We start from the raw sequence: 9861 nt of genomic DNA, 5'->3' as shown, positions 1-9861 counted from the left end.
ACAGCTATTTCCCTCCCGGAAGAGAGCTCAGACCTCGTATATGACCGATCTATGGGTAATGCTGTGACCTTACACGTACACACACCCCTAACTCCCCGCCCACGAAAGTTGGAGTAACAACCCGCAGCGCAGCAATACTAAAATTATTTGAGCCCTGGGCGGGATTCATAGTGCCAGCCAGGAACTCTACCAACTGCATCTCGAATGTGTGTGTAGACACACACACACACACACACACACATATATATATATATATATATATATATATATATATATATATATATATGTATATATATATGATTTCTGTGACAGAGAACATAACCACAGGGGAAAGTACGGAACCCTAATCACGTAATTGATAAGGATTCCGTGCTTTCCCCTGTGTTTATGTTCTCCATCATACAAATAATTTGTCTGAAATGTTTGTCAATATATATTTATATATATATATATATATATATATATATATATATATATATATATACATACATACATACATATACCAAGGCTTTTTCCCCCTTCCAAGGGAGGTAGCCAAAAAGGGAAAGGCATAAAAACACTCCCACCCATTTCATCCCTAAATACACTCCACACCCCTCCCACCCTTCCTCTCATCTGAGCACCTCCTGCATGACGGGTCATCCCTGCACCCTGCCCACCGCCCTGGGTCAGAAGCAGTGTCGCAAGACACAGTACATCCACAGCAAGGCCGCTTCATTTAATCGGCGACCCCCCCTCTCCGTCCCCCTTTGCATATAAGGAGAGGACGGGGAGAAATCCCTTCGGGCTGCGTCAAAATTTACTCACACATACTACCCCACCCCCCCGTCCATTCCTCCTCATGCAGTCACAACAGCATCCATATACAACCATTGTCCACTCACATCTGTCTTCCGCCCTCTCCCTTCCTTCCTCAACAGACATTCCCCTCTTCCCCAAAGCCCCCTTCACCCCATCCATCCACCTCATCCTAGGACGTCCCCTCATGTTCACTCCCTCCACATCTGCCTTCCATACCTCTTTTACTAGTCTTTCTTCACTCATTCTTTCCATGTGTCCAAACCATCCTAATATTCTTTCATCAACTCTCTCTCCCAAATCCTTTTTCATCCCTGTTCTCCTCCTCACCTCCTCATTTCTCACTCTATCTAGCCTAGTAACCCCCACCATACTTCTCAGACACCTCATCTCAAACACATTCAAACTCCTTCTCTCTTCTTCTCTTATGTTCCACGTTTCTGCCCCATACAGTGCTGTTGGCACAATCACTCCTTCATACAGTCTCCTCTTCGCATCCATTCCCAAATGTCTATTTCTCATTACACTCTTTAAACCACCAAGGCATTTACTCGCTTCTCTCAATCTACATTCTACCTCCACCTTTTCCTGCCACATTTGCACTCAAGTATCTAAAACTATCCACTTCCTCCAGTCGCTCTCCCTTAATGCTCACTTCCAGTCTACTGCCACTTTCACCCCTTGTACATCTCATCACCTTACTTTTACCCACATTTATCTTTAGCTTTCTTCTATCACATACTCTCCCAAACTCTGCCATATATATATATATATATATATATATATATATATATATATATATATATATATCGCGATAGAGAGAGAGAGAGAGAGAGAGAGAGAGAGAGAGGAGACTGATATAGATATAGATAGATATACACACATGTTTATTCCGATAAAAGACTTGGTAAGATGAGAGAATACTAAGAAGAGGAAACAGAAGACGATGTAATTAAGTCTTTGTTCATTATGGGATACCTCCTGATACGGTTTCAGTCCTTTCATTACAATGACGAACACCTTGTGGTTTTTATTCTGTTTCTGCGGATGAGAACAACGACCGGTTGGATCAGAAGAAATTCATCATCGATCAAGACCCCACTGTGACTCAAAAAGTTCAATAAATGGAATAAACTCGTTCAGTGAAAAAGAAATTGCTCAAAATACGTCAAACTACTGACTGGGTTAAAAACGAGAAGTGTCCTTATGTGATTTCACTACTTTCAAAACATTTCGTTTGTGACTTTTAGAATTTGATTACCTTGAGTGCATCTTGTTGAAAACTATTTGGAAATGGATCGCAATTACTATGGCGGGGAGAAACAAATCAAGGTCTGATATCATACTTTAATCTTCGAGTAATTTTATATCTATAGACCTGGATGGCTGCTGATGTTTGATGAACTTCACCCATTGCTGGATATTAAGGAATGCTATTTATCCGTCAATGTATAAAGTCAATGAAAGAAAAAATACACACAGACACACATGCACATACACACACACACACACACTTCAACGAATGGACGGCTTAGAAGACGTTCTGAAGAAAATTGAAGTTTTGTGGATCCCAACACAAAGAGAAGTGCCTATTGTATTTACAGGGTGGGGGGAATTTGCTCGTGGAGTAGTAGGAAAGTAGGGAAAGAGGAAAAGGGGAGGGATTACTGAGGGAAATGGAAGGAAATGAGGAAGGAGTAGACTTGGCCCAGGCAGACAGGCGAAAGGTAAACAAAAGGCCCCCCGACGACGATGAAATGTCTAATAAAAATGTAAAGATTAGAAGTATAGATAAGAGCAATACAGTAGAAAGTGATGAGAATATTTTCCAGGGATTTAAAGAAGGTGGGGGGATCAACCGAAACTATTCTACAGATTTGTGAACAATAAACTGAAAAACAAACAAGACTTGGAGAAATTAAGACAGGAGGGAGTTGAATACACTGAGGAAATGGAAATGGCGGAAATTATGAACAAACATTTTAAATCAGTGTTTACAAGGGAGAACATACAACCTGAAGAGAACGAATGGAAAGAGAAAGTCCCCCCTATGGAAGAAATAGAAGTAACAAAGAACGAAATATTAACACACTTGAGTAATCTTGATGTCAGAAAATCGCATGGACCAGATGAAATAGCAAACTGGATACTGAAAGAATGCAGGAATGAACTGGCAGACAAAATACATAGCATACTAGTTCCTTGAAAGAAGGAAAAGTTCCAGAAGATTGGAAAAAAGCAAATATAGTACCTATATATAAAGGAGGAAATAAAGAAGAACCTACAAACTATAGACCAGTCTCTCTAACAAGTACAATAGCAAAAATTTGTGAAAGAATTATCAAAAGTAGATGGGTAAAATATTTAGAAAAAAACAAAGTGTTAAATCCATGGCAATTTGGATTCAGACAAGGACGATCATGCGTCACCAATTAAATAAGTTTCTATTCAAGGCTAATAGATATAATACAAGAAAGAGATGGATGGGCGGACTGTGCATTTCTAGACCTAAAGAAAGCTTTTGACAAAGTACCACATAAGAAGTTGCTTAAGAAATTAGAAACTGAAGGAGGAATACAGGGCAAACTACTAAATTGGATGGAGGACTTTTTGCAAGAAAGAAAAATGAGAGTAGTGATAAGAAACCAACACTCAAAATGGGATGAAGTAATAAGCGGTGTTCCGCAGGGAACAGTTCTGGCCCCAATAATGTTTGCTATATATATTAATGATATGGATGAAGGAATAGAAAGCTATATGAGCTTCTTTGCAGATGATGCAAAACTACTGAAAAGAGTGGAAACTGAAGAAGATTGTGAATCACTACAGAGAGATCTAAATAAAGTACAAGAATGGAGTAGGAAGTGGGAGATGGAGTTCAATACAAAAAAGTGTAGTATAATGGAATTTGGAAAAAGCAAAAACAGAATAACAGGATCATATAAAGTGGGAGAAGGAATAAAAAAAAGTAGAAAATGAGAAGGACCTGGGAGTCATTGTTATAAATAATATGTCACCTGAGAAACATATAAATAAGATTTTTGGAGAAACTTATAATCTAATAAGAACAATCAAAGTTGCATTTACATACCTGGATGAAGAAATGGTGAGGAAAATCCTAATCACCCTGATAAGACCAAGATTGGAATATGCAGCAACGATATGGTCACCAAGTACAAAAAAATGTATAAAAAAAACTTGAAAGAATACAAAGAGCAATTACAAAATTGGCACCAACACTCTCAAAACTATCATATGAAGAGAGACTAGAAAAACTTGAACTACAGACACTAGAGCAAAGAAGAGAGGAGATTTGACAGCTATTTACAGAATCATGAAAGGCATAGAAATTACTGACAGAGAGAATCTGATAAAATGGGATGGCAGAAATACTAGAGGACACGGAAAGAAAATAAAAAAGACCGCTATAGAAGAGATTTGAAAAAGAACAGCTTTCCTCACAGAGTAATAGACAGTTGGAACAAATTAGAAGAGAAAGTGGTGTGTGCAAAAACAATACATGAATTTAAAAATAGTTTAGATAAAATGAGATATGAAGACAGGACCCCACGAGCATAGCTCCCCTTCCCGTAAAATACTAGGTAAATACAACTAGGTAAATACACACACACATATATATATATATATATGTTTGAATGTGTACATGTATGTATGTATGCATGTATATATGTATGTATGTTTTTATGTATGTATGTCTATCTATATGTATGTATTATTCATATGTACATGCATGCATACACATACATACACATACTTTCAACGAACGGACGGCTTGAAGAACGTTCTGAAGAAAAGTGCAGATTGTGGATCCCAACGCAAAGAGAAGTGCCTTTTTGTATTTACAGGGTGGGGGGAAATTGCTCGTGGGGTAGTGGGAAAGTAAGGAAAGAGGAGAAGGGGAGGGATTGCTGGGGAAATGGAAGGTAATGAGGAAGTAGAGGACTTGGTCCTAACAGACCGCCGAAAAGTAAACAAGCGACCGCAAGACGAGCTGGAGGACGACGGAATGTCTAATAAGAATGTAAAGATTAGAAGTATAGATAGGAACAATACAGTAGAAAGTGATGAGAATATTTTCAAGGGATTTAAAGAGAGTGGGGGGGACACAAACCCCCCCCGACTGACAAGACTAGAGAAGAAGGTTGATAAGGTGATCGAGGACTTGGAGAGTAGGTTAGGTCATATGAACACCATTTTACAAAGGGTTGAAAGATTGGAAGAACTAGAAAAGGCGAATAAAAACTTAACTGATGAAATAGAAGACCTAAAAAGACAGTTAAGAGATGTAAAGGTGGAGAATGAGGAATTGAAGAAGAATAGTAAAGAAAACAGAGAAACGATAGCTAAAGAAAGTAAAAATTGGAAGAAAACCCAAGAAGGAAATAAGGTTTCATTCACTGACATAGTCAAACAGCAATTGAAAGAACATACTGAAGACTCAGTTATTAAAGTGATGAGACAAAAGGAGAATATAGTAAGAGATTTAGCAGACAAGAAGAAATGTATAATTATATTAGGAATGGAAGAGAAACACAACACAGATAGAACCACAAGAATCAAAGAGGAAAATGAAAAAGTAAGCCAATTACTAGAATCAGTTCAGGAAGATGAACCAGAAATTATGAAACAAATCGAAGAGAAATTTAGACTCGGAAAGTATAGCACAGACAAGACCAGACCAATTAAGATTAAATTCAAGTCACAAACAACGGCAGAGAATATCTTATCCAAAACAGGGAAACTAGCAACAAGTGAACAATACAAAAAGATATGGATAAAAAGAGAAATGAATAAAGAGGAAAGAGAGGAAGAAAAGCAGAAAAGACTGGAAGCTAAGGAAAAAAACGAGAACAGAACGGAGTCAGAGAAAGAGAGATTCTATTGGAGAGTAGTGAACATGAAACTAAGGAAGTTCGACATACAAAAGAAAAACATAAGGGAAACAGAGAACACAATGGAAGTGGCAGAAAACTAAGAGTGTCTTACACAAATATAGATGGATTAATAACAGGATTGAATGAGCTGAATGATTATTTGAAAGAAAAAGAACCGGACATAATGGGAATTGTAGAAACAAAATTAAAATGCCCACTACCACCCAACAGTGTAGGACATGATGCATACAATTATTGGATTAGAAACAGAGAGAAAAAGGAAGGGGGTGGAGTTATGTTCCTGACTAAGAAGGATATAAACGTGAAAGGTGTCATATATGGAAAGAATACAGTAGAGATGATTATGATAGAAGTGGAAGACAGAGATAAGAAGAGCAGAAAATTTGTGATCAATTATGTGCCACCGAAAACAGCCTCATGGGAGGAGAGTGAACATAAAAGTATGTTAGAGGACACAAAGATAACATTAAATAAAATAATGGAAGATGGAGGAAGAATAGTTATGATGGGCGACTTTAATTGCAAAGAAATCTGCTGGGAAGAAATGACAGTAAAGGGTGGAGATGACTCATGGGGAAACGCTCTACTTGAGATGATTATTGACCACACAATGACACAATGGATACAGGAGAACACTAGGTATAGAAATGAAGAAGAACCATCGAGACTAGACTTATTAATTACATCTGAACCTAGAATAGTGGACAAGATTGAATATAAAACACCAATAGGTAAAAGTGACCACATATTGATTGAACTGGAACTTAATGAAGAAAAATATATGAAAAGAAATGAACAATATAGAAAAGGAAGAATGATGTATGAAAAAACAAACTTTGATAAAATAAGAGAATTCTTTCAACAAGAAAACTGGGAAGAAATATACAAAGAAGAAACATCAGTGGAAGAGAAATGGAATATTTTGACAAAAATTTACAAAAAAGGAGTGGAAAAGTATGTCCCAAGACAAAAACAAGAAAAAGAATATGTAAAATGCTGGTACAACAAAAGTTGTAGGGAGTTAAAAGACAAAAGAGACAAAGCCTGGACCAGATGGAAAAAAGACAGAAAACCTGAAAAATGGAAAATATTTACCAGTTATAGAAATGAATATGTACAAATGTGCAGAGAGGAAAAGAGAAAATATGAAAAAGATGTCATAGAAAAATGTAAAGATCAACCAAAACTATTCTACAGATTTGTAAACAAACTGAAAAACAAACAAGACTTGGAGAAATTAAGACAAGGAGGGAGTTGAATACACTGAGGAAATGGAAATGGCGGAAATTATGAACAAACATTTTAAATCAGTGTTTACAAGGGAGAACATACAACCTGAAGAGATTGAATGGAAAGAGAAAGTCCCCCCTATAGAAAAAATAGAAGTATCAAAGAATGAAATATTGATACAATTGAGTAATCTTGATGTCAGAAAATCACATGGACCAGATGAAATAGCAAACTGGATTCTGAAAGAATGCAGGAATGAACTGGCAGACAAAATACATAGCATAATAAGCAGTTCCTTGAAAGAAGGAAAAGTTCCAGAAGATTGAAAAAAAGCAAATATAGTACCTATATATAAAGGAGGAAATAAAGAAGAACCTACCAACTATAGACCAGTCTCTCTAACAAGTACAATAGCAAAAATTTGTGAAAGAATTATCAAAAATAGATGGGTAAAATACTTGGAAAAAAACAACGTACTAAATCCAAGGCAATTTGGATTCAGACAAGGACGATCATGCGTCACCAATTTAATATGTTTCTATTCAAGGCTAATAGATATAATACAAGAAAGAGATGGATGGGCTGATTGTGCATTTCTAGACCTAAAAAAAGCTTTTGACAAAGTACCACATAAGAAGTTGCTTAAGAAACTAGAATCTGAAGGAGGAATACAAGGTAAATTACTAAATTGGATGGAAGACTTTTTGCAAGAAAGAAAAATGAGAGTAGTGATAAGAAACCAGCACTCAAAATGGAATGAAGTAATAAGCGGTGTCCCGCAGGGAACAGTCCTGGCCCCAATAATGTTTGCTATATATATTAATGATATGGATGAAGGAATTGAAAGCTATATGAGCTTCTTTGCAGACGATGCAAAACTACTGAAAAGAGTGAAAACTGAAGAAGATTGTGAATCACTACAGAGAGATCTAAATAAAGTACAGGAATGGAGTAAGAAGTGGGAGATGGAGTTCAATACAAAAAAGTGTAGTATAATGGAATTTGGAAAAAGCAAAAACAGAATAACAGGATCATATAATTTGGGAGAAGAGGGAATAAAAAAAAGTAGAAAATGAGAAGGACCTGGGAGTCATTGTTATGAATAATATGTCACCTGAGAAACATATAAATAAGATTTTTGGAGAAACTTATAATTTAATAAGAACAATCAAAGTGGCATTTACATACCTGGATGAAGAAATGGTGAGGAAAATCCTAATCACCCTGATAAGACCAAGATTAGAATATGCAGCAACAATATGGTCACCAAGTACAAAAAAATGTATAAAAAAACTTGAAAGAATACAAAGAGCAATTACAAAACTGGCACCAACACTCTCAAAACTATCATATGAAGAGAGACTACAAAAACTTGAACTACAGACACTAGAGCAAAGAAGAGAGAGAGGAGATTTGATAGCTATTTACAGAATCATGAAAGGCATAGAAATTACTGATAGAGAGAATCTGATAAAATGGGATGACAGAAATACTAGAGGACACGGAAAGAAAATAAAAAAAGACAGCTATAGAAGAGATTTGAAAAAGAACAGCTTTCCACACAGAGTAATAGACAGTTGGAACAAGTTAGATGAGAAAGTGGTGTGTGCAAAAACAATACATGAATTTAAAAATTGTTTAGATAAAATGAGAAATGAAGACGGGACCCCACGAGCATAGCTCCCCTTCCCGTAAAATACAACTAGGTAAGTACATACATTCATACATTCACATACATACATACATACACACTTCAATGAACGGACGGCTTAGAAGACGTTCTGAAGAAAATTGAAGTTTTTGGATCCCAGTTTTGTAATTGGATCCCAGTTTTGTAATTGCTCTTTGTATTCTTTCAAGTTTTTTTTATACATTTTTTTGTACTTGGTGACCTTATCGTTGCTGCATATTCCAATCTTGGTCTTATCAGGGTGATTAGGATTTTCTTCACCATTTCTTCATCCAGGTATGTAAATGCAACTTTGATTGTTCTTATTAGATTATAAGTTTCTCCAAAAATCTTATTTATATGTTTCTCAGGTGACATATTATTCATAACAATGACTCCCAGGTCCTTCTCATTTTCTACTTTTTTTATTCCTTCTTCTCCCAATTTATATGCTCCTGTTATTCTGTTTTTGCTTTTTCCAAATTCCATTATACTACACTTTTTTGTATTGAACTCCATCTCCCACTTCCTACTCCATTCCTGTACTATATTTAGCTCTCTGTAGTGATTCACAATCTTCTTCAGTTTCCACTCTTTTCAGTAGTTTTGCATCATCTGCAAAGATGCTCATATAGCTTTCTATTCCTTCATCCATATCATTAATATATATAGCAAACATTATTGGGGCCAGTACTGTTCCCTGCGGAACACCGCTTATTACTTCATCCCATTTTGAGTGCTGGTTTCTTATCACTACTCTCATTTTTCTTTCTTGCAAAAAGTCCTCCATCCAATTTAGTAGTTTGCCCTGTATTCCTCCTTCAGTTTCTAATTTCTTAAGCAACTTCTTATGTGGTACTTTGTCAAAAGCTTTCTTTAGGTCTAGAAATGCACAGTCCGCCCATCCATCTCTTTCTTGTATTATATCTATTAGCCTTGAATAGAAACATATTAAATTGGTGACGCATGATCGTCCTTGTCTGAATCCAAATTGCCTTGGATTTAACACTTTGTTTTTTTTTTCTAAATATTTTACCCATCTACTTTTGATAATTCTTTCACAAATTTTTGCTATTGTACTTGTTAGAGAGACTGGTCTATAGTTGGTAGGTTCTTCTTTATTTCCTCCTTTATATATAGGTACTATATTTGCTTTTTTCCAATCTTCTGGAACTTTTCCTTCTTTCAAGGAACTGTTTAGTATGCTATGTATTTTGTCTGCCAGTTCATTCCTGCATTCTTTCAGAA

The sequence above is a fragment of the Oratosquilla oratoria genome, unplaced genomic scaffold (assembly GCF_046742065.1).
Source record: "Oratosquilla oratoria isolate Oo_2021 unplaced genomic scaffold, ASM4674206v1 SCAFFOLD99, whole genome shotgun sequence".
Lineage (NCBI taxonomy): Eukaryota > Metazoa > Arthropoda > Malacostraca > Stomatopoda > Squillidae > Oratosquilla > Oratosquilla oratoria.
This window is presented reverse-complemented; position numbering follows the sequence as displayed.